This window comes from Phascolarctos cinereus, unplaced genomic scaffold, assembly GCF_003287225.1.
Source record: "Phascolarctos cinereus isolate Bilbo 61053 unplaced genomic scaffold, phaCin_HiC Scaffold_2;HRSCAF=192, whole genome shotgun sequence".
Classification (NCBI taxonomy): domain Eukaryota; kingdom Metazoa; phylum Chordata; class Mammalia; order Diprotodontia; family Phascolarctidae; genus Phascolarctos; species Phascolarctos cinereus.
Window position 1 is genome coordinate 54,221,729 of NW_027555625.1, and position 23,642 is coordinate 54,245,370.

Below are 23,642 nucleotides of genomic sequence, written 5' to 3' on the forward strand. Positions count from 1 at the left end.
ATTATAATATGATTATATATCATTATATTATATGTCAATGCTATGATTATAGCATTTTATATTTCTGATATATTTAATATAGGATCACATTTCATTTTATAAAATAACTTAATATTTAATTTTTAGTGTTTATCATTATTAATCTTTGTATTTCCCCAGGGCAGGCATACAGTTTATGGTTAGAATCCTTGGTTCCTTCTTGATATTCAACTCCCTCCAATCCAATTTGATTGAACAAGCACAGATTAAGTTCCTGCCATGGCCAACACTATACTAAGGCACTAGATATACAAGGACAAAAATGAGCCAAGATGTTCTGAGGGGGCTTAGATCAAAACCCCTTAGTAACTTAGGATCTTAAGAGCTGCCTAAAATTCTGAGATGTGCAATGATGTGTTGGTGTCACACAGCTATTAAATGTCAAAAGTTAAGTATGAACCCAGGGCTTCCTTAAGGCAAAGTGCTTACTACACCGTGCTGTCTTTCCTTTGTAGATCAGGCTCAGCAATTTTCACTTCCAAAATGGCATTCCGTCTACCAAAAGCCTTAATGGTCAAGGAAAGCAAACTCATTTTAGGATTAGCCTAAGCCAAGACCTAATAAGGAAGGTTCATTTATCAGAGAGAAAAAAATATTGTCAAATACCAGCATGAGGCTAAATAGCATTTTTTCCAATTATTCACTGTGTTTGGATTTGTGGGGCCAGTGCATGCTTAACCAAGCATTAACAATATCTGCTTGTGACTGGGAGGAAAAGAAATGATCAGTTTCATTCAGAAGACTTCTTCCGCTATCTTTGAGTACCCCTAAATGAAATCAGGAGATTTCTTTTCTCATAAGTTCTCAGGATATGTTGAGAAAACCTTAGTTTTCTCTTTTTCCTATTTTCAGTCCAGACAGTTAGTCAGGCTTCAGGGAGCACAGACCATCCACTCCCCTCCCATGCCCACTCCCAACCTGGTAAATCCTGAATTCCCCATAAATCTCAAAAGCCACTCCTTCTACCTCTCAATCCTACTCTAAGCCTAGCCTGGAATAGGAGAGGTAGGAACAGCAGAAATCCAAATTGGAAAAGAATATTAATCAGCATTCTGTCATTTGGGGACTGGCTTCCTGGAATCACACTTTCTGAACTGAGCTCTTAGAAGCTATTTATTCCAGTAATAAATCATCAAGAGGGGCCCTGGTGGGGACTTTATCAGGTTCCAGAGGCCAATAAGGGCTTAGTCTCTGAAAAGAAATTGAGGGTAAATGGAAACCATTGTCAGGTGTGAGATAACAGGTGACATTCATTAGGATGAACAGACACCTCTTGAAACTTGAGAAATACTATAGCAGTGTGGGGATGATTGGGAGAGGGGAAAGCTGGAAGTACTGTGGTCCCATTTCTCAATCCCAGAGACTTTGGTTGTGCTTCCCTTTACACAAAAGAATTGAAAAAAAATGCCCATAAATCTGCTGAGGTGAAACAACCCTATTATCCTGGTGGATCTCTTGAGTTCAGGAGTTCTGGGCTGCAGCAGGCTAAGCTAATTGGTGTCCACACAAAGTTAGGCATGAATATGGTGAGCCTCTGGGACTGGGGGCCCCCAAGTTGCTTAAGGCAGAACAAACTAGACCAGATCAGAAACGGAGCAAACAAAACTCCTCTGCCAATCAAAGTGGTATCAGACCCCTGAGTAGCTCCTGTAATTTCAGCCTGGGTAAGATAAGGAGATCCAGTTTTTTTTTTTAAATAACCATAAATTAAAATTCTATAAATCAAACCCTATTTTTCAACTGGTTAACGATACCATTTAAAATTTAGCCAAGAGGTGTTGTATGATATTAGCTCCTAACACTTCTTAAAAAGTGCCTCTGGGGATGAGGATACTATTTGTTTACCCAGTGCATGTGATGTTTACCTTAGGTAGGGCTAGGGATATATCATCATCCCTTCTTCAAAGGAAATTATTTGGGATAGCACTAAGAATGAGGGATAATATACAAATATGCAATTTGCTAACTGGCATCCCCAAAACATTAACAGAACCAGAAGACCTATAGTGAGTTGTATAGCTGCTCTATGGAGAATTTATTTTTATTAATTTTTTATGCTAACCACAGGGTTTATTGATAGCATGCAAACCACAGATGGAACATGTTCTCCTACAAAAAGGATACAAGACAAGATGTGCATTCACTTCACCACTCCACCATCCTACATCCCAATTTTTGTCTGTTTTTGAAAAATAAATCAGCACACACAACTGCACCCCAGGCAGTAGGCTCTATCCAGATAACAGACCAACTCTAGCAATCCAATCCTGTTAGGGGCTGTGTGGCTTTACTCTGATGGGAACTGGGATCTTTGGCAACTGTCCTAATATAGAGTAAGCAGACTCAGATACTTTTGAATCATGAGTGAGTCAGATAAGTCTATACATAAAAGTAGAATTCCTTTGGTCTTAAAGATTGTATTCATCAATACTCGTTGGTAATGCTAGTTGTCTCTAAGTAGACTTCCTCCCACCACCAGCCTACATCATTCTACCCCTTTAATTGATGATACAAATACACAAGTATAGGGCATATACATACATATATGTATATATACATATATACTATGTACGACATATATACATCTACATATACATGTACTACACATATATACTACATATATTATGTGTGTGTGTGTATATATATATATACACACAGGCTCTTCCCAGATATATTACAAAGCATCTTACATGAACTATCCACTCTCTCAAATCAGGTAAAACCATACTAACAGAAACTCCTAAAACCCTAATGAATGAAGGCACAGAAGATGTGTTAAGGAGTTCGTGGTGTCATTGTCTTTGCTGTATTATATCCAAGGGGGAATTTCTGTGAAGAATTTACAGAAAGGCATTCTCATAAAATCACAGAATCTCAGAGCTAAGAGGATGTTAGAGACCACCTAGTCCAACTTGTACCTGAACAAGAATCCTCCCCACTACATCCCCAACAAGTAATTATTGTTTGTTTGAAGACATCAATGATGGCAAAACCAATCAGTTCCCAAGGTAGCCTCTTTCACTTTAGAACATAACCAAGAAATATACAGGAGGAAAAGGTGGAAAGGGTTGTAATTGGCAATAGTAGACAAAATAAACATACTCATGAGGTCACGGATTCATAGGAAGATTAGAAAGTAGAAGAAGGAAGTCTGGGATTTTCCTAAAAGTTCTACTATTTACTGAAAATTGACTTTTCTATCATAAAAGAACTTAATTAAAATTAATGAAGATGGATATAAGAAAATAAGCATTTGGTGATCTTGACAGTAGTCCTACAGTTCTCTGCTTTTTCAGCAAAATGTGTCTAGCTCTTCAGAAGAGGTGGGATCTGGATGGCAACCATGCTGTCAAAATCCACCTTGGCTAGAGGTGATAAAATATTAAATGAACTAGATATGTCTAACCTGGAGGAAAAGATGGTTGGGAGACTTAATGGCTCTATTCAAGTACCTAAAAAGAAGTCATGCTATGAGTAGGGAATGTCACATCTGCTGTCAGATATGGTCACTACATGGGTTGGTTTTGTTTGACTGTTCTCCTGTTGGAAGGGAAGGCTCACTCAGGAGTCAGGGTGGAGAATATATCTGAAAATGACTAGATATAAAAGCAAAAGATATCAAGAAAACCAAAAGCAGGAAGGAAGGAAGGAAGGAAGGAAGGAAGGAAGGAAGGAAGGAAGGAAGGAAGGAAGGAAGGAAGGAAGGAAGGAAGGAAGGAAGGAAGGAAGGAAGGAAGGAAGGAAGGAAAGAAGGAGCATGCTAGTAGAAGGGAAGAATGAAACAAAGTGAAGGAAAATGAAGGGTATAGTGAAAGAAAAGTTGTTATGAAGAAGAGGGATTAGATTTTTTTCTGTTTGGTCTCACTGGGCGAAACCAGAAACAATGAGTGTTAGTTATAAGAGACAAATTAAAGCTGTGTCAGGGGGGAAAAACATCAGGAAAAACTTCCTAACAATCTGGGATGAACCAGGTCAAGGCAGTTTTCCTCACAAAGAAAGGCAAAGTCAACCAAAGCATAATCCCAGGATTGGAGCTAGGAACAAAGGCAGAGGACTCACCAGACAAGGGGGGCCAGACTCCAGAGAAATTTCCAGTGGCACCTAGTCCACTCCCACTAGGACTGGAAGGTCCACTTGGCCCAGTTCCGAGTCCAATCCTACTACTGATGCCAATTTAAATGTCAACCAGACTGAAACTGGTTTCTAACCTGTGGGTGGCTGGAGCCAAACAAAGCAAGCCACAGACAGGAGAGTCAGGGATCAAACCGAAGTTTAATTTCAAAGCGAGGAAAATGCTTGCAAGCTGAAGTCTACCTTCCTGAGAAGGCAGGCTTAACATGCTGGGGCAAAGGCAGGGCTTATATACCTGAAAGGAACTGGACCTCAACATAATCATTCTTAGGTCTTGAGTAAGCAGTTCCCATAGTTAACATTTCTCAGGCTTGGGTCCCATGGGAACTGTCTCTCAAGTCTTAAGGGTCATCAAGCCTTGTGATCATTCAGCAGGTTAGAAAACCTGAGTTAGCATGGCAGGAACAGGAGCGCAGTACCCGGTTTGGTTCACATGGCAGTTACAAGAAACAGGGATTGTGAGCACGGCAAGAGATGGGATAGATGGCTTTAGGCTATAGTACTCAAGTCCCTGGGAAATAGTGGGAGCTCCACCAAATCTAAACAGTTACTGATTAATATGAAAATTAAAAAATCCCTCAATGAACATCTGGTGCTGGTCAAAAAAATACTCTTTGCCAGAGGATGAGATCATCCAGAGCATAAAGGATTGTTGTTATGCCAAGCTCAGGGCACAGCCTGCTTGCCGGGCCTTAGCTTTGGGAAACAGGATATCTCCAGAAATCTTCACACAGAGCTGTCCAAAAGTAAAATGGACTGCCTATCTGGAGGTCTTCAACCAAAGGTTAGATGACAACTTGTCAATTATTTATGTGATAGTGGGGATTCTTTTTTAGGAGTAGGTTGGATCAAAAGTTGAGGTACCTCTAACTCTGAAATTCTGTGATTCTGATTATTTAGATTTAATTTTAAATGGAAAATTATATAAATCCTGTCTTACTGGGACTACATTGGCCTATGTCTCTATTACCAAAGAGAAGGAGGCAAAGTCTTGCTTTTTGACCCAATAAAAATGATACTGTGTAAAATTCAAGAAAACATAGTAAGAACCAATCTAGTCATGTCAGAGAAAGGAAAGTCAGACAAGCTGCACAGATAAGCCCTTTTCTGAATGAATAGTGTGTGTGTTTATACATCCACATGCATATACATATAAAGTATATATACAAATATAGTATTTATGCACATATATACATATATTATAGTAAAAAGTACTTTACATACAGTATTTTATCTGATCTGCACAACAACAGGAGAAAGATTAACAGGGCAAGTATTATTCCCACTTTACAGATAAGAAAATTGAGTCTCAGAGAAGTAAAGTGACTGTCTCAAAATCGTACAATTGGCAAAGGATGTCACCGGGATTAGAAGTATTCTGATTGCACATATCTCCCAACCCCAACTTCAGTGAGGTAACAAGAGTCCAGTGGAGAAATGTCAATGAAAAAGCCAGTATTTTGGGATGTTCCAGTGACTTTGAGTTTTAATCAAGGTACCTGGAGTCTAGTCCAAGAAAGAGTGGTTTGTGAATGTCTTTTTTTCTAATATGTTGATAACTGTACTTCAGTATATTTGGTTTCTTTTGTAATCTTATAGATTTTATTTTATGTATTTAAATTGAGCATTTCTTCAATTATGAATTTTTTAAAAGCCACTCTTCTGAAAAGAAGTCCATAGACTTCCCCAGACTGTCAAAGGGGTCCATGATGAAAAACAAAACAAAACATTAAAAACTTTGATCTAAAGTTTCCTTTATGTGGATGCCATTGTGATGATTGCATCAAGCCCTGAAATGATGCAGATCCTTCTGGACGAGATCCATAACAACTCAAAAGACCTGGCCTAACTATTCACCTAGGCAAAACCAAGTGGATGAAAAATGTCTATTGTTTGGACTATGATAGAAAGTCCATAAAGTTCAGCCATCAAAATCTTGGACAGATAGATTGACCAAATGACTAGTGACATGCTCAGAATTGAACAAGAGAAGGAAAGTGGAATAGATGATCTTTGGGAAATTGCAAAATTCTCTTAATGGCCCAAAACTTCTTCCTGAAACAGAAAGTAATCTTCTTAATATCAATATTCTTGTTGTATGGCTCCAAGACATAAAACACTATGGTGTGCAAATGATTTGAAATGTGTAACACACAGAGGACAACAGAAAGGAGCATGGTAAATGGGAGTAAGCCATAACACATTACAAATGGGATGACAAAGGAGAAGCAGAGGAAAGAATGTCATGAATGAATTAGCAATGCAGGGCACTGGAAAGAACCTCAGAGGACTTCTAGTCCACCTGACATTTAACAAACAAGGAAGCTAAAGACCAGGGAAGTTAAATCACTTGGCTAAAGACACAGACAGTAAGCATCAAAGGTAAGATTTGAAACCCAGATACTGATTCCAAAGTCAGTGCCCTTTCTACTATACCAAATTCTCTGACATGGTACTATATATGATGATAGAGTGGTCACATGATGAGAATGAGGGATAAATTACCTTGTTGTGTCTAGTTAATATCATGGAGGATTTGAACTTTGGTGATCAGCCCCACAAAGAATGAAATTGGATTAGATATTTTCTGTGGTCTATTTGATAATCTATGATTCTAAGAGGTCAGACTTCATGTACTTGGGTCTCTGGAAATCTTGTGTCCTGAGGTCCAAAATTCCCTAGCATCTTCTCTTTTCTACCATTTGAATTCTCTGAGAGTGTTTTGGGCATTTTGGAAGGTTTAAATATGGTCCTGCTATGATATGCTCACAGCATTATTAAAGCAAGGAAGGTCCCTAAGATGTTGGGCAGAGCCCCATGTCCAACTTATGGGAAGGCAAGGACAAAGATGTGGAGGAATTGGTGGTTTACAATCTATGATTGGTGGGCATATTCATACCCATGGGGTCATAGATCCATTTGAGAGGACTTTTGAGTCTAAAAGAAAATGAACTGAGCATTTTAGAGAGCTGTGACCTTGGGCATCAAATGAGAAATTGTTCTAATGGGTAAATACTGGGAGGAAAAGCAGATTTAGGCTTGACTTTAAAAAAAAAACAACACTTCCTCACAATCAGAACTGTCCCTAAGTGGAATAGGCTATCTCAGGTGGCAATGGAAACTCCCTCCCTCAAAGCTTTCAAGCAGAAACAAAGAGGTTATGAAGGGGATTCCAGTGTAGTGCTAGTACCAGTTAGATTAGGTAACCTTTGGGATTCTTGACAAATCTAAGTCTGTCCTTCCCTTCATGGAATTCTCTGAACCAGGATCTGATTGGCATTTCCTAGCCCTATCTGATAATAATCATTTTTTTAAAAAATAGAGATTAGCCATGGAAGCCTCAATAAGACTTCCTATTACAGTCAAATGGCCCAAAGTGGCTGTTAAAAAGTTAATGAGATTAATTATACTTTACAAAATTGGGGAGATAGCCTGCTATTAATTCAGTCAAGATTTTTGTCACCTTCTCTGTGGCAGCACATTCATTACCACGGAACTCTAATAACCATAATCAAGCAGGTCTGCAGACTGTACCTTTGCCCAAGGCTGTCCCAAATCACAACACAGTCAGCACGCTCTGCAACTATAACTCACCGAAAAGGCTGCTCTGCTACCACAGAGACTCTGCATTGGGTATGGGGGCCACTTCACTTTACCACCACATTTAACCCTTCCAAAGTACACCCATTCAGAAGATTCAGATGGGAAAGAAGGGTAATAGCAGACATACAAATTTGTGAAAGACACAAGAATGTGAAATAGATGTAGACACAGATATCATAGAATAACAAAAGGAACTTAGAAAACCCATCCCAACTTCCTTCTTTCTAGGGACTGATCAACAGAGTTCAAATCCTCTGTGGTATTAGATATCCATGAGACAAGGTGAGTAGCACAGTTCACAGACTGGGAGCCCAGCTAAGCAGCAAGGGCCTGACAGACACAATAGGCTTAACAAGAGAAGGAGGGAAGACTGAAGTCTGACAAGGTCAGGCAAGACCATAAAGGGACAACCTTAAGTTCTAGAAGGCAGGCAGGGTCAAGGGCCAGGAGGCTTGGAGAGTCTCAAGGAGAACACTACTAAGGGTAGTCCAACTCTGATCCTATTCGTTCTGATTCACATTGCCTTATGGGTGTGGGTAGCCTTGGGTCCAGAGATATCAATGGTAGACAGAAGGTCAGGGATTTGCAGACAATCATCTGCCCCCAGTTAAAGGAAGGGACAAGTAACCTTGATTTTTAGGGAAGAATGTCTAACAAGAACACTGACTCCAAACCTTGGGATCCCTCCCTGGCTGCCAACATAAGGAACCTCTTTCCAGGCTATGTTACAGAGGACCTAGAGCAAAAATGACCTATTACTATATCTCAGAAAATGAAAAACTGGCATGGACTTTATTTTCTAGATCAAAAGGAAGGTGGGGAAAAAGCAAGAGATCCTTTGAGAATTTCATTGGCTCCTCGCAAGCCTCTGAGGTCAAGCCTTGAGTTATTCTAGAGTGGCATAAACACATCAAATTGGTGACAGGTCTATCCAGTAGCAGTATCTGAGCCTCAGACTTTCCTATGAGGACCTCAGAGGTCTTTGCTGAATCTTCTGAAAGTGCACAGGGAAGGGTCATGCTGATAGAGTCCTGTTCTAGCATGTGGTTCAGCCTCTTTGGCCCTTCTGGGAGCAGTCTGCCCATCTTGCTGCCTGCCCATTGGCCCAGGAACTTCCAGGCTTCTAAACCCCCTACTACAGGTCAATAAGCCTGCTAGTTAAGAGCAGAATTGAGACTACAGCCCAGCTCTCCTGACTTTTGATTCAACAGTATTTCCATGACAACATACTGATTCTTGCCACCCCCATTACCTAGGATGGCAGCCCAAGACAGCTCCAAGGTCACTCAGGCAGGTCAATCAGGGGCCTCCTGACTTCCCAGACTCGCTCCCTTCTAAGGCAGATGGTAAGAGGCAAGGCACAACACACTCATTACAGATGATACAGCAAGAATGGAGAGCTGCATCTTCACAGTGGGGATTCCACCTGGCCCCAGCCTAGGAGGGAAGGGCAGTCAAGGCCAGTGGCTAAGCAGTCCAGCCCTCCTTCCCCAAGGAAAACAATCATTCAGCCCACCTCACAGCCCTTGTGCCCTCTGACAGCCAGCCCACATCTTCAACAAAGAAGACCAAGCCCAGTGAACAAGTGCCAATCTTCCCTTGAGTGGTGGTATTTGAAAAGAAAGAAACCAAGATGAACTTAGTTGTATCCTGGCAACAAAACTAGGGGCAGAATGATAGAATGAGATTCCCAATAAAGGCAACCAACTGTCCATCCCTTCCAAGCCCTTGAGCAGAAACTCATGGATTAGCAGTTTTAAAGTCATTCTGAAGTTTACTGGGATCCTCTTTCTTCTATTATTACTCTCACCCCAGGGAGTTCCCCAAATTACTCCTCTACCTGCTTCCACCTCCCTGGTCTCTCTTCTCCTCCCTTATACCCCACACCCCAAAAAGAAATCACTCTGTCCCCCAAATCTTAGAGCAGTTTTAGCTATTAAAACTTCATTAAAAGTTTATTTTGGAAGCAACCCCACCTCCCTCATGAGACAACTACTGTTTGGAGCTCTGCAATTCAGGTCTTTCTCTTGACGCCATCACTGATCATCAGCGCACCATCCATCTGGATTATCCAGTGTGTGTCGGGTACAAAGGAGGGGTTCAAGAAATACTGGTTGAATATAATTGTTCACTGTTGATCTCGAGGACTAGTAAGGAAGGAAGAAACAGGTAAAGGGAGAAAGGAAGAGAAGGGGATTCTTATTCAAGTATAGATTGGATGAGATGACTTCCAAGGTCTCCTTCAACTTCATGACTCTTTGATTCTTAGAAAGAGTGGAAGAAAGGAAAGGAGAGAAAAGAAGGGCAGAAAACTGGAAGAGTTGGAGAGAAGGAAGGAAAGAGAGAGTACCCACCTTGTAGTTATTCAGAATTTTGGTATCCCAGTGTTCTTAACTCTCTTTTAATTTTTAAACCTTGATTTGAGAAACTCTCCTCTAGAATTCTCCCATAATATATGCACCGATATTAACAAATAATAACTAGTACTTATATAGCACTTTAAGGTTTGCAAAGAACTTCACAAGTACCACCTCATTTGATCCTCACAACAATCCAGAGAGGTAGGTGTTATTAGTATCTCCATTTTACAGATGAGGAAACTAAGGCAGACAGAGGTTAAGCGACTTGTCCAGGATTGCATCTAATTAGACACATTTAATAAGTGTCTAAGGCAAGTTTTGAACTCAGGTCTTCCTGACTCCAGGTCCAGTACTCCGAACACTTTGCCTAATGAATGAGTCTGTCAACGCCTCTGAGACCTGACATTGACATCTGTCTAGGAAAGGAGAAACATTGTCTCTATGAATCTGCCTATGTGTACTCAATCTCCATGTCATTGGTGCCTTTTATACTACTTTCAAATGACTTCATATTTATTCTGCATATATTTTATATATAATTATCCATATAAATGTTTATTCCCCTCCTCTCTCAGCAAAGGACTGATTCAGCTTTGTCTCTGCATCCTTAGCACCTAGTATAGTGCATTGCCTATAGTAGGTACTTAATAAATGCTTTTTTAATCACTCATTAGAACTATTTCTCCCTTGGTTCCCACTTGGATTTAAATTCCCTCTTGTCCCCTAACCCAGATGACACCATATATTGCGTCAACCTAGCCAGCTTCATAAGAATGAAAGCCAAAAGACACAGGTCTTCAAAAATAAATATGTACATGTCCCTAAATTCCTGGCCCTGACCAGATGAATAAGTGAATGAGTGGACATTAGAGGCTTAAGTAAAAAGCTTTTTTTCTCAAAAAAGAATTAAAGCCATTTGTGGGGGAATAGGGAACCGGGGAGTGGGAGTGAAACCAAATATCAAAGGAAGAGAAGAAAGGAGAAGAGAAAGAAGGAAGAGGAGGGGAAGGGACTTCATTAGGATATAGAGGTGATCCTAGGGAGTCTTAAAAGGTCTCTCAGGGCCCAGATCTTATCAAGTTGGAAAGGTCTGTCATCTCAAGACCTATCTAACAATGTGGTAAAGTGAAAGAAGCCCTAGGTCTAGAATCAGAAGATGTAGGTTTGAATCCCATGTTTGAATCTTACTTACAATTGATATGACCGTGGGATAGTCAATTTCAAACAATCAATCAATCACTAAACATTTATTTAGTGCCTATTATGTGCCAGTTACTGTACTAACTGCTAGGGATACAAAAAGAGGCAAAAAAACAAGCCCTGCCCTTAAGGAGCTTACAATCTAACGGGGGGGGGGGGGGGGGGGAGACAACAAGCAGATATATCTCCCCAGACCTCAGTTCCCTCAAAAGCAAAATGAGGAGTTTGGACTAAATGACTCTGACAGCATTCTCCAACTTTTAAATCTATGATGTGATGATGCTAGGATTGGAAAGGTTCACTATTAGAAGACTGGCTTCCATGTGGTGATTTCTTTCCCCACCCATGATAACTCATAAAGAGAATCAACTAAAGAATAAATGGGTCAGGCCTCAGACACATGATACTCACTAGCTGTGTGACCCTGGGCAAGTAACTTAACCCCAATTGCCAGAAGAAGAAGGAGGAGGAGTCCTCGAGGAGGAGGAGGAGGAGGAAGAAGAAGGAAGAAGAAAAAAGAAGAAAAGATGAAAGAAGAAGAAAGAAGAAGGGAAGAAGAAAAGAAAGAAAGGAAGGAAGGAAGGAAGAAGAAGAAAGAAGAAGAAAAGGGAACAAGAAGAAAAGAAGAAAGAAGGAGGAGGAAAACTCGGGATCATAAAATGTTTGGGGCTCTAAGGGACCTCAGAGAATGACTGCTAAATTCTATTTACCTTACAGCTAAAGAAACTCAAAGACATTCAGGGATCTGACCAATTTTTTTTTTGGCTAGGCAATGGGGTTAAGTGACTTGCCCAGGGTCACACAGCCAGTGAGTGTTTTGTGTCTGAGGCCGCATTTGAACTCAGGTCCTCCTGAGTTCAAGAGTTGCCTGTTAAATGACTTGTCCAGGGTCATCAAGTCAGTAGGTGTCAGCGTTGGGTCTTCCTAACTCTGAAGTCAGCTCCTATACAGTAGGCCAGGCTGCTCCCCTCCCAGCCCTTCAAGGATTGCCAAGCACTTTCCTCACAACAACCTTAACAAAAAGGTGGTGAGAGTATTACTATCCCCATTTTTGTCGATGTTGTTCAGTCATATCAGTCATGTCTGATTCTTCCTGACCCCTTTGGGGTTTTCTTAGCAAAGATACTGGAGTGTTTTTGCCATTTCCTTCTCTAGCTCATTTGATAAATGACAAACTGAGGCAAACAGGGTTAAGTGACTTGCCCAGGTTCTGACAGCTAATAAGTGTCTGAGGCCAGATTTGAACTCAGGTCTTCTTGACTTCAAGCCCTGCACTCTATCTGCTGTGCCACCTAGTTGCCCCTACCCCCATTCTACTGATGGGGAAAAATGAGGCTCAAAGATATAAAATGACTTGCCCACTCATGTCCACACAGTTGGAGCCAGAATTTGAATGCAGAATTCATGGCCCCAAGTACAGTCTTCTCACAACCAGAGCATCTCCAAAATTCTCAAGTACCATAAGTTTAGACAGAAATGTATTCTCCTTGAAACTCTGGGCCCAAAATGAAACAAAACTTCCATAGTGCACCATCTCTGCTAAAAGGAAATGCTAACAACTTTTTTCCCAACTTACTTTGAGGACAAGTTATCTCGTTAACCCTCCATCCAACCCCTTTCACAGGTGAGGAAACCGAAGCTGAGAGGGTCCACAGAACAGGTGCAAAAGCACTTGGAGACACTATAAAGGTGCTAGAAATAGTGCCGAGGTCTCCTGAGCCCCAGCCTAAGCCTCAGTGCTAACTCATGTTGCCAGTCAGTGTTTTGGACTGTAAGCACCTTCTGTTCTTTACTCAGACTCCTAACCAACGCTCTGCACCTGTGAGCACTCAGCAGGTACTTCTGGCCAGCTCACTACGGATTGTTCAAACCATCCCAGAACACTGACCTCTGCTATAAATACGCTCCATTCTCTAGTGGGCAACTAATGAATTTACTCCCAAGGGTACCCTGCAACAGTCAAGCCACAAAATAACACACAAACTCAGATGTTTGTTCACACCATTCCAGGGGACCAATGCCATGGATAACCTAAACAGCAGGTGTAGTCATGGTCGGAAGAAAAGAACACCAGATCAAGAGTCAGGAGATCTGAGTTCAAGACCCAGCTCTGACACTATTTTCTGTGTGGCCTAGATAAGCCACTTTTCTATTCTGGTTCTCAATTTCCTCTTCTGTCAAATGATAGGATTGAACTAGGTGGTATCTGAGATCCTTCCCAGCTCAGATATTCTCTGTTCCAGGGTTCCTTCCAACTCTGACATTCTCTGTCCCAAAGTACCCTCCAGCTCATACATTCTATATTCAAAGATCCCTTCTAGTTCTGACGATCCATGTTCTAAGGGTTCCTTCCAACCCTAACATGTTCTAAGGTCCCTTCCAGCCCTGACAATCTATGGTTTTCTAAGGATTCCTCCCAACCCTAACTTTTTATGTTCTAAGGTCCTTTCCAGCCCTGACAATCTATATTCCAAGGTCCCTTCCAGCCCTGAGATTCTATGTTCTAAGGGACTTTGCAACTCTGATATTCTAGGTTCCAAAGTACCTTCCAGTTCTGGCATCCTCTGTTCTAAGATATTTTACCAGTTACAACCATTCTATTCTGATTAAAAAACTATTCATGCTAAGATTTGGAAAGCATCTGAAGAGGCTTTTTTAAAGTAGTTTGCATTTCCTGAAAACACACAAATATACCCATTACCCCCTCCCAACATACGTGCACACTGGTCACAATGAGTAAGGAGGCGAAATACAGCCTGGAATTTTAACTTTGCTCTGAATAATCCACAAGGTGATTTATTTTCTTTATTTGCAATCAGTGAGGTTAGATGTTGGCAGGGCCATGAGCAAAGACAGAGAATCCTCAGACCCTCTCCTCTATTTCTACATTCCCTAATACTGTTCAGGCTCTACTTCTCTCCCTCTCAAAAGGAAAAAAAAAATGGGTGGTGTAATCCTAACTTCTTTTTAGCCTAAAGATGTGCTTCTCTCTGCCTGTAAAATGATCCCTAGCTCTAGCCCATTAAAGTAGCTACTGACTAGAGCCTAATGAGCAAGAAGCAATTATTATCAAACACCAGAGAGCTTCTGGGTAGTTTTTCTTCTTTAGTGGGCACTTGAGCCTCTTGGGAAATGAGCACTCTCCCACGAGAGGCTGTTAGACGAAAGGCATCAGAGAAGTGAGGGAGAGGCATGGCTTGGCCTCCAACTTCATCTTCAACCTTGTCTGCCACCCCTCCCCCCACAAAGACCCTCCACTCTACCCAGACTCTGCCACTCATGTATCCCCTTAGCACACCTGGTTTATCCAAATCTGTGTCTTTGCTCCAGCTATTATCCCTGCCTCTCTCTCCCTCTCTCTCTAGCCAAGTCCTTGTCCATTCTTTGAGGTCTGGCTTAAGGTCTACCTTCCAAGAAGCCTTCTTTGACCCACCCCAGCCTATAGTGACCACTCCTTCCTCTGACCAGGAGTCAGGAAGTTCAAATTTAGTCTCAGACACTTACTGAGTTCAAAGTCAGCCTCAGATATTGACAAGCTGTGTAAAAGTAGGCAAGTCACTTAACCTCTGTCTACCCCAGTTTTCCCAATTGTAAAGTGAGGCTCCTAACTGTACCTACATCCCAAGGTTGTTGTTAGGATCAAATGAAAGTAGGTGTAAAGGGTATGTGTAAAGCTGTGCCTGGCACATGTTAGGCACTTGGTCCCTTCCCTTCTCTCTTAACATCTGGTGTGGTCAAGGTGTATGGACCCACTCTCCCCTACAAGACTGTAAACTCAGTAAAGGCAGGAGCCATGTTTTTTGGTTTATGTGTATACATGTATCCCCCAGAACACCTAGACAAGAGTGGATCACTTGTTATATGTTAGTTGAATGAGTGATAAGTCCACTCATCAAGGTAAAAAACTCAAGATAAGAGCAAAACAAACAGACGTATGAGGAACCTTAATGGGCTTTCTCATCCATTTGTTATTTTCTGTCCTTTGAAGGGACTCAACACGAGTGTTTTGTGGCATGTTCTTACATGGGCATACAAATCATTTTCCACACAAACTTCAGTTCTGAAATTCCAATCCTAGGGTGAACCCTACAGTTAGTAGTTAGCAACCATCTAACTTTCTCTCTCCATCATTCTACTCTCTTCTTTTTCTACTTCATATTTTCAATCAAAAGTATAGCTAAGGTTCATTTTCACTGCCAGTAGGAATCAGGGAGGATATAGATAACTGCATCCCACAGAAAATGCCTCCAAACATCATCTTAGATGTTAGTTATAAAAAGGCAGAGGGATATAGTGGAAAAGATAGCAAATTCAGAGACAGAAGTCCTGGGTCAAGTGCCAGCTCTTTCATTTACCAGTCACGTGACTATAAATGAATCACTTCACCTCTGTGGGCCTCCATTTCCTCATCTGTAAAATGGGGAGCATAATGGTTAAACTATTTTGTAAGGTTTCTGAAGACCAAATTGGATGATATCAATCGACAAGCATTTATTAAGTGCTTACTATGTGCCAGGCACTATACGAAGTGCTGAGCATACAAAGAAAAAGCAAAACCATGTAAAAAAAAACACTTCCCAAATATTAGTTATGTCATTCTCACTGTATTATCAGCATTATTCAGAGAAATGCCTTACTCATACAAAAGTGCAACAAAGAATCACTCAAGAGGAAAAGCCAACAATTGGCAACTAAAAAGAATCCATGATCAGGAAACTACAATATGATTCTTTAAAAGAATTCTGTTTTGCAGGTTCTGCTGATCTGATTAAGAAAACATTAAGGAAATTTTTCCTTTCCTCTAAATCTCCATTTAAGTAACAGAGTTCTCATGAGAAAAGTAAGCTATAGGACGGAGTGGCACACAGGGTTAACAATTCCTACTATTAATATTATTTATAGGAACAATTTATCAATGAATTCTGTTTTGGAAAGGCTATGGTGAATACTCCATCCTGTTGGCTGCTATGGGTAAAATCTATCAGTCCAATGCTGACTTTCAGGTACACATTCACAAATCCTGTAAGTCCAACGGTAAACAAACACACATACCCCAAGAAAGAGACCCATCTCAAACTTCAAAGCAGTCTTCATGAATCCTGATGAGATTACTTGGACCCACCACTAAAACACTCTTTCTCTAACTGTGTGCTCCTTTCCACCATCCCAGTGCAATGCTAGAACCAATAATGATAAATAAAATGAAATAAGCAAATATTCCACGAAGTTTATTGTAGCAATAAAGTCTCACTAGCTGCAGACTTCTAAGCTATTTACCCTGCAAATTTCTTTGTTTAGCTTTAAGAGATGACCCTAAAAGGTCTGAGGGCTCAAGCCATTAGGTCAATGAAAAGAAGCAACTACAGTGTACAGAAAACCTGGGGAAAGCTGGTGAACACTCTCCAAGGTCCTGAAGAGACTAAGAGACTGCCATATGTTGCCCTCGGAATCTGAGAGATGAAAAGAGTCAGCCTTAGGGATTTAGCTCTGACAATTATTAACCCCTTGAAATGGCAATTTGGAGATATTTGTAAGGATAGGAAATGATTGGGGGAAATGAAGTACTTGTGATATTTATTTTTACAGTCCTCTTTGCAGGACTACGGTCATTTTGCTTGTTTAGGGACATAAGATCTAAGATTTATATAGCACTTTAAGGTGGTAGGTGCTATTATTATCCCATTTCACAGATGAGAAAACTGAGGCAAACAGAAGTTAAGTGACTTTCCCAGGGACACACAACTAGTAAGTGTCTGAGGCAGGAGTCTTCCTGACTCCAGGCCCTGTACTCTATCCACTGTACCACCTATTTGTTCATGGAATTTAAAGGTGGAAGGGACCTTAGAAATTAACTAGTCTAATCCAGAGAAGGTAACTGAGGTCCAGAGAAGGAAAGCGATTTGTCCAAAGTCACATGGGTAGCGAGTGGCAATGCTGGGATTTGATTCCGTGTCCTGACTCCAGCTCCACAGTCCTCTCTACTGTGTCAGATAGCTAGTTCAATTAAAGCATACCACCCACGGCCTTTCATTCAGCTGAGCTGAAACATCTGATTAAGTATCTGTTATGTTAAGGTACTGTTCTAGGCCATGGAAGATACAAAAGTAAAAAAGAAAAATCTCCTGCCCTCATGATCCTTGTATCTGCCATCATATAGAATTTTATTTACTCAGGGCAGCCAGGTGGTACAGCGGATAGAGCTCTGGCCTTGGAGTCAGGAGGACCTGTGTTCAAGTCCAGCCTCAGACACTTAACACCAGCTGGGCAAGAAGTCACTTAATTGAGGTTGCCTCACTTAAAAAAACAAAAGAATTTTATTTACTCATCAAATTACTGCGGCATGTTTGTGTTATTTACAGGTGTAAAATGGAAAATAAAGTATGTTCCTTTCTCAATCTTTCTTGTCACTTGGGCTGACATCTTAGTGAGGCAAGGGGAGTAGAGAAATTGACAAAAGAACATATTTTTTTTCTATTTTTTTTTTAAGCTAAGAAACCAAAAGGTTCCCAGGGGTAGGAAAATGATACTTTTTTTGTTGCTATTCCTAAATGTTTCCAGGTTACCTCCCTACAAAGAAACTTTCACCTCTCTAGCTTGGTCTCCCTAGAGAGGGTAAAGATTGAACTGTGTTTTTCCCAGGGTTAGCTAAGTTAGTTGTTCACATCAGAGTTAGTCACTCCTTGGACTGGTAAGCTCTTTTAAGAGGATGCTGATTCTTTGTATACTTCACCCGGCTGCCTGAGGCTTCCTAATGTAAAGCCTGACAAATAGCTCAAGAGTTGAGTTGGGGTGAAGGGTGTTTTTTTAAAAAACACTGCTTTTTCAGCTATAATTGGCAACTAAGAGGTAGATATTCTTGGTTTCTTTTCCTTTCACTTTTCCTTGCCTTTTTTCTGCTTTTTTTTTCTTTCATTTCTTTAAAAGCAGCTTAAAAGTAATCTTCCAGGACTCACCTTTATCCTCGATGGTGGGCATTTCCTTTTTTCTGTTTCTAAAATGAGCTCTTTTCGGCAGTGTCTACACTACTTGATTTGTTCTTTCAGAAATGGACGTTTTGATCTTTAAAAACATGTATCAGATCAAATAAGAAAGGGATTTAAGAGGTCATCTGCATCTTGTCTCCTCTCCTCCCCTTTTGTGTGGTTTCTCCCCCATTAGACTGTAAGTTCTTTGAAGGCAGAGACTTTCTTTTTCTTATTTGTACCCCCAGCACTTAGCACAGTGCCTGGCACAGGAGAGATTCTTAATTAATGTTTAATGTATTGTATGGTTGTATCTGGGCAGCTAGGTAGCAAAGTGAATAGAACGCTGGGCCTGAAGTCAAATCTGGCCTCAGATATTTACTAGCTGTGTGACTCTGGGCAACACCCTGTTTGCCTCAGTTTCCTCATTTGTAAAATGAGCTGGAGAAGGAAACAACAAACCATTCCAGTATCTTTACTAAGAAAATTCCAAACGGAGTTGGATATGACTGAAGTAACTGAACAACAACGAATATTGTATCTAGTCCACTCCCTACCCAAACAATGAATGCCCTCTAAAAGCATCCCTGACACATAGCTATCTGGCCTCTGCTCAAATATCTCAAGTGATAGAGGAATCATTATCTAACAAGGTAGTTCATGTTGAGGCATCTCTAACTGTTAGGAAGTTCTGCTTTATATTGAGCCAAAATCTGCCTCCCAATTAACTACCACTCATAAGTTCTAATTCTCCCCTTTGAGACCAAGCATAAAAGTCTATTTTGTCAAATACTTGAAGAAAGCAATGGTGTCTTCCCTAAGTCTTATTTGATGTAGGTGAAATATCACCATTTCCTTCAACAGATCCTCCATACAGCATGATTTCCGTTCCCTCGCCCTCCCTGTCAACCTCCTCTACACATCTCCCATCAATGTCTCTCTTAAACCGTGGCACCCAAACTAAAAATAACTCTACACATAGGATCTGACCAGTCCAGGCACATAGTGTGACTATCACCTCCCTCCTTCCAGACTCTAGACTTTGATGAATGCAATCTACCATAGCACGAATATTTTCCCCAATGTTTCAATTTTTGCTACTCTGTTTCCAAGGAGCTATGATTTCTTTAGAGTACATTAACAGTCCAAACATTAATTTAAAATCAAGTCAAATCACATAATTTCATTACTAACTTGAGGCTCCTCAAGGACATTGTGTCTGTATTTATTCAACAAACATGAATTCAGTTCCTGCTGTGTTCAGAGCTATATGCTAGACACTTACCAGCTTAGGCTTCATCCCTTATGGAGGGTATAGCCAAGCAGAGTGATATGAAAGACAGAAATAACTATAATATGAAATATTACATTAAATTCACATGAAAGGTACAAACAACATTCTATGGAACATTTGAGAAAGAAGAGGCTATTACTGGCTTTAGAAATCAAAGAAATCTTACTGGATGTGGTAGCACCTGAGTTGGCTTTAAAGGATGCTTTAACAGGTGGAGGTGAGAGAAAGATGAAGTATGGCTTTGAAGAAAAGGGGGTGTATTTTAGGGGAAAGTGTTTTATAGGAGCCACATATCTTCATGTGCATATTTCAGAAACAGACAAGGTTTAATGCCTGAATGGAAGCTTCTGTGTCTGTATTTCAGCTAATGGGGTGAAAAATATCTCTGTGTGGCAGGTGTGTGCGTGTATGTGTGCCCGCATGAGCGCGCATGCGTACCACACACACCCGTGTGCACATGTGCCTGAAGTGTATCTGAATTTTGACTGTGGGTGTGTGTGATGTGTGTGGGATGAGTAATCTGGGCCTGTGTATAGAATGTGTGTATTAGAGAGAGATGTATGTGTGGAGGAGCAGGGGAGTGTGTGTGTGTGGTGTGTGTGTGTGTGTGTGTGTGTGTGTGTGTGATGACTCATTTTTCAGGGTGTGGGTGAGTTTATTTGTAGGGGGTGACTTTGGGTCTGAGGGATGGATTCCTGTGTGCAATGCAATGAGGAGGAAATATTTACCTTAGGAGAAGGGTATGGAGGTCAAGTAGGTGGAGAAAATTCTGGGAAAGATACGTGTATGAGAGGAGAGACAAGGATAAAGGGAAGAGGTGAGAAGAGGAATGAAAACAAGAAGAGAGTGAGAGGAGAGTGGAGAAAGAGGATAGGGGAGGAAGAGGAGAAGAGAGAAAGAAGAGGAGGATAGGTAGAAGGGAGGAGAGAGAGAGGAGAGGAAAAAAGAGGAGAGGGAAAGGAAAGAAGAGGAAAGAAGAGGGAAGGACAGGAGAGGAGAGGAAGAGGGAAAGAAAAGGAGAGAAGAGAGGGAAGAGAGGAGAGAAGATGAGAGGACAGAGAGAGAGAGGAAAGAAGAGGAGAGAAGAGAAAGAGAGGAGAGGGAGAGAAGAGGAGAGGAAAAGATAGGGGAGAGAAGGTGAAAAGAGAGGGAAAGGGAAAGAAGAGGAAAGGAGAGAGGAAGGGAGGAGAGGAAAGGAGAAGAGAAGAGAGGAGTTTGTTTACATAAAAGAGGGTATGGGGAGGAATTACAGAACCAAGGCCTATTGGAGCTAGAAGGGACCTTAGAGATCACCAAGTCTGGGGAAAAGAGAGGGTTTTTTTTTTCGGGGGGTTTCACATGTGGGCAGTGACATAATGGACCTGTTTCTATTTCTACATCATTTCATGTGAGGGGCGTGTGTCCCAAGCCCCATCTATTTCTTGGGGCCTCTAGCAGATCCTGGGATGGTCTACAAGTGAACCTCACCTCACATCAAGAAGAAATGCGTGTCATTGCCTGGGAAAGAGTGAGACTGGAGGAAAGCCTGGGCAAAAAGTCTCCACTTTAAGTGGATTCCACACAGATCCCATCTAAATGCGAAGGGTATGAGCCATTTGTACATTATTTATGAAAAACACTGTTTCCCCAAGTCAGCACTCGGAGCAGGGCTGGAGTTGAAGCCTTCCTGATGTTCCAGCTAATATGCAAGGAAAAGCAGGATTAGCTTCAAAACCATTAATTCATTAGGACACTGCTTTCCAAACTCTGCTGTGCCTGAGCCATCCCTTACCACGAGTTGATTACTGAACCGTTCAAGGGACCATTGTTTACCTTAGACAGGAAGTTCACCTTTCTGGCTGACTATGATCCTATGATTCTCCTAGTCTCCCTTAGAGATGGAGTTGATAGCATTGGTGCATTACTGACTGGCAGATAATTTTCGATAGATACCTCCTTCCTAACTGGGGGGTGGGGGGAATTATGGCCCACACATCTGGAGATTATTATTCCAAGGTGGAGAGTCCAAGGAGATGGACACAACAGAGCCAGACTGAAAAAAAAAAGCTGCCCAGATCAGGTGCCCTAGCAACTACCTCTTCTCTTATTGGGCAGAACTGAAAAGAGCCAAAGCTCATAGACCATGAGCACTGTAAAGAACCTTAGCAATCATTTTGTCCAATCTCCCCATTTTGCAGGGAGGGAAACTGAGGCCCAGAGGCAGAAATAATTTGTCCAAGCTCACACAGCTGGTAAGTGACAAAACTGAGATTCAAACCCAGGTTTTCTTGACTCCAAGTTCTATGGTTCTTTCTTATACTTTCTTGCCTTAGAATTTATAGTGAAAACCATCTACCCACTCCCTGAGCTAGGCTCAGCTACATCCAGGTCAGCTATGTAGGGCTTTGGGTAATGTGTGAGCAATAAATCCTATGAGATCCCACAGGAAAGAAACGTCTCTCGTGTTAACACTTTGAACCCCAAACTTTCTGAGCAGCATGTGCCAAACATAGACCAATCATTTATACCTGGGTTTACTTTTCCTAAAAAGATAGATAGAAACTACCCACAAAACCCTCCCTCTCCACCACACTTGTGGGTTATCTGGAGACCATGCTTCGCTCTTGGGGTTACATCATTTATCCTATCAGACTCTGGAGACTTGCTAACACAAGAGGTCTGGATCCTTACCCAGTCTGTCCCTCTCTCCCTCATCTCACTTCTAAAGCTGACCCACAAAGAGTTAAGGAGGAGGTTAGCTTTTCTCGAAGCCTATTGGGAACTTCCGGCCTCTGTAGCAGTCCTAAGCTTTCTGTTTGGGGGAAGGGTCCCTGCAGGGCTCTCTAGTTTGTGCCCCGTGGGTTACAGCTCCTCCCTCTGCACAGGGTACATGCCAGCTGGGAAGTGCAAGCTGCCTGCTTCCCCCGTCCACATACATCTGCTGCTGAAGCCCTATCACCCACCCACACCCACACACACACACACACCCACACACACACACACACACACACACACACACACACACACACACACACACACACAGAGCCCAGGAACTGGGAGAAGCTTTTGCAATCCAAGACCCATCTCCTTTCCCTTCAGAATCCCACAGTGGGGCACAGCTTGGCCCATCTTTGTTTTTTTTTTTAAACCCACCCCCAAAAGCAAAGTCTGTGATTAGGGCTTGGCAGGGTTTTGATAGGCAGGAGAATTATATAATTAAGTGCACCAGACTCCTCCTCTTTGTTTAATAATGAGCCCTTCCTTTTGGTTGCATAAGCCAAAATAATCATCACTTCCCGGCCCTACCTCACCTCTGTATATGTGACTATCAAGTAGGTGCTGAAAGCTTTTTTCATGTGGCCAGAACAAAAGGGACCAAAGCAAGAATCTGAGTGTGTTTCCCTGATCCACCCCCACCCCTCCAAGAAAGAAACATAAAATCACTGCATTTGTTCTTTTCCCACCTATAAAATAAACATGCTGCTTCCACCAAACCACTACCTGTACCTCATCTTAGCTCAAAACTAAGACAGGGGTTGGAAACTCACTTCCAAGATTTGTTTTGTCCCAAACAATCAAATACTTCAGATATTACTTATGGAGAATATTGAGCGTCAGAGCATGGAGACATTCAAAGAGTGTACGCAGTATCACAGTCACCAACAGCCCTTAACAGCCTTGAAACTACATGGATTGGAGCTCTTAGAACTGATCCTGACTCTAGTAACATCTTAGAAATAAGATCAAGAAAAGATTCCCTAAACTCCTGGTGAAAATTAATGCCAATACTTCAATCACAGCTCCAGTAGCATCCAAGAAACAGATGGGCCTCACAGGCTGCCTGGTCTGACAATATTAGCCTAGGTCCAACCCCCTAGAAGTTTATTGGCCTGGGTTATTTTCTTGGGTTGCTCCCTTCCCTCCCCCCCCCACCTCCACTACAGCATTCTAAATTTCTCAGTGACATTTTTTCAGGTTAGATTCCAAACTGGGAAGGCCCTTGGAAGCACATGAAACCAAGAATCCAATCCCTGAGCCCAGATATTGGGATGCTAAGCTCAGGCCTGAAACCAG

General features: G+C 41.6%; 1 protein-coding gene across 1 annotated transcript in view; it reads right to left on the reverse strand.

Annotated features, from left to right (window-relative positions):
* JPH3 (junctophilin 3) overlaps positions 1–23,642 on the reverse strand; it is a 190,627-nt gene that overhangs the window by 165,549 nt on the left and 1,436 nt on the right. The gene's annotated exons all lie outside the window — the stretch shown is intronic.